We start from the raw sequence: 2500 nt of genomic DNA on the forward strand, positions 1-2500 counted from the left end.
ATCTGGAGGAGTCGATTCGCCCCTTTGGGCGCTCGGGCTCCCGGCAAGCGCGCGCGGTTCTTCCCGGATGACGGACCTACCTGGCCCGGCCCCGGACCCGCGCCGCTGTTGGCTCGGGATGCTCTCGGGCGGAATAATCGCTCCCGTCAGCGGCGCTTCAGCTTTGGACAATTTCACGACCCGTCTTGAAACACGGACCAAGGAGTCTAACATGTGCGCGAGTCATTGGGCTGTACGAAACCTAAAGGCGTAATGAAAGTGAAGGTCTCGCCTTGCGCGGGCCGAGGGAGGATGGGGCTTCCCCGCCCTTCACGGGGCGGCGGCCTCCGCACTCCCGGGGCGTCTCGTCCTCATTGCGAGGTGAGGCGCACCTAGAGCGTACACGTTGGGACCCGAAAGATGGTGAACTATGCCTGGCCAGGACGAAGTCAGGGGAAACCCTGATGGAGGTCCGTAGCGATTCTGACGTGCAAATCGATCGTCGGAGCTGGGTATAGGGGCGAAAGACTAATCGAACCATCTAGTAGCTGGTTCCCTCCGAAGTTTCCCTCAGGATAGCTGGTGCTCGTACGAGTCTCATCCGGTAAAGCGAATGATTAGAGGCCTTGGGGCCGAAACGACCTCAACCTATTCTCAAACTTTAAATGGGTGAGATCTCCGGCTTGCTTGATATGCTGAAGCCGCGAGCAAACGACTCGGATCGGAGTGCCAAGTGGGCCACTTTTGGTAAGCAGAACTGGCGCTGTGGGATGAACCAAACGCCGAGTTAAGGCGCCCGAATCGACGCTCATGGGAAACCATGAAAGGCGTTGGTTGCTTAAGACAGCAGGACGGTGGCCATGGAAGTCGGAATCCGCTAAGGAGTGTGTAACAACTCACCTGCCGAAGCAACTAGCCCTGAAAATGGATGGCGCTGAAGCGTCGTGCCTATACTCGGCCGTCAGTCTGGCAGTCATGGCCGGTCCTTGCGGCCGGCCGCGAAGCCCTGACGAGTAGGAGGGTCGCGGCGGTGGGCGCAGAAGGGTCTGGGCGTGAGCCTGCCTGGAGCCGCCGTCGGTGCAGATCTTGGTGGTAGTAGCAAATACTCCAGCGAGGCCCTGGAGGGCTGACGCGGAGAAGGGTTTCGTGTGAACAGCCGTTGCACACGAGTCAGTCGATCCTAAGCCCTAGGAGAAATCCGATGTTGATGGGGGCCGTCATAGCATGATGCACTTTGTGCTGGCCCCCGTTGGGCGAAAGGGAATCCGGTTCCTATTCCGGAACCCGGCAGCGGAACCGATACAAGTCGGGCCCCTCTTTTAGAGATGCTCGTCGGGGTAACCCAAAAGGACCCGGAGACGCCGTCGGGAGATCGGGGAAGAGTTTTCTTTTCTGCATGAGCGTTCGAGTTCCCTGGAATCCTCTAGCAGGGAGATAGGGTTTGGAACGCGAAGAGCACCGCAGTTGCGGCGGTGTCCCGATCTTCCCCTCGGACCTTGAAAATCCGGGAGAGGGCCACGTGGAGGTGTCGCGCCGGTTCGTACCCATATCCGCAGCAGGTCTCCAAGGTGAAGAGCCTCTAGTCGATAGAATAATGTAGGTAAGGGAAGTCGGCAAATTGGATCCGTAACTTCGGGATAAGGATTGGCTCTGAGGATCGGGGCGTGTCGGGCTTGGTCGGGAAGTGGGTCAGCGCTAACGTGCCGGGCCTGGGCGAGGTGAGTGCCGTAGGGGTGCCGGTAAGTGCGGGCGTTTAGCGCGGGCGTGGTCTGCTCTCGCCGTTGGTCGGCCTCGTGCTGGCCGGCGGTGCAGGATGCGCGCGCCTGCGCGGCGTTCGCGCCCCGGTGCTTCAACCTGCGTGCAGGATCCGAGCTCGGTCCCGTGCCTTGGCCTCCCACGGATCTTCCTTGCTGCGAGGCCGCGTCCGCCTTAGCGTGCTCCTCCGGGGGCGCGCGGGTGCGCGGATTCTCTTCGGCCGCCATTCAACGATCAACTCAGAACTGGCACGGACTGGGGGAATCCGACTGTCTAATTAAAACAAAGCATTGCGATGGCCCTAGCGGGTGTTGACGCAATGTGATTTCTGCCCAGTGCTCTGAATGTCAACGTGAAGAAATTCAAGCAAGCGCGGGTAAACGGCGGGAGTAACTATGACTCTCGCGTCAGGGCGCGAGAAGAAGGTGAAGGTGGACAGCAATGTCACCTTCACAGCAGGCAATACCACCATGCCTGCCCTGCGTGTGGGTGAAACCTTCCGGTACCTGGGGCTGCAATTTTCCACGGCGGGTCGCTGCGTCTTCAATCCACGTCGCCACCTGGTGGAGCAGCTTGACGTCATCTCCCGAGCTCCGCTGAAGCCGCAACAGCGCCTCCACGCTCTCACCAACGTACTTCTCCCTGGCCTGTACCACGGGCTGGCCCTCAGCCGCACCCGGGTGGGTGCATTGAAGTCGGCCGACGTCACCATCCGGGCCGCCGTCAGGAGATGGTTCCGCCTTCCGGCGGACACCCCCCTGGGATA

The 2500-nt window shown here is 60.6% G+C and overlaps 1 pseudogene; it reads left to right on the top strand.

The window, feature by feature from the left end:
* The window catches only part of LOC126447851 (large subunit ribosomal RNA), a 5815-nt pseudogene that overhangs the window by 741 nt on the left and 2574 nt on the right, over positions 1-2500 (top strand).

This window comes from Schistocerca serialis, unplaced genomic scaffold (assembly GCF_023864345.2).
Source record: "Schistocerca serialis cubense isolate TAMUIC-IGC-003099 unplaced genomic scaffold, iqSchSeri2.2 HiC_scaffold_546, whole genome shotgun sequence".
Taxonomy (NCBI): domain Eukaryota; kingdom Metazoa; phylum Arthropoda; class Insecta; order Orthoptera; family Acrididae; genus Schistocerca; species Schistocerca serialis.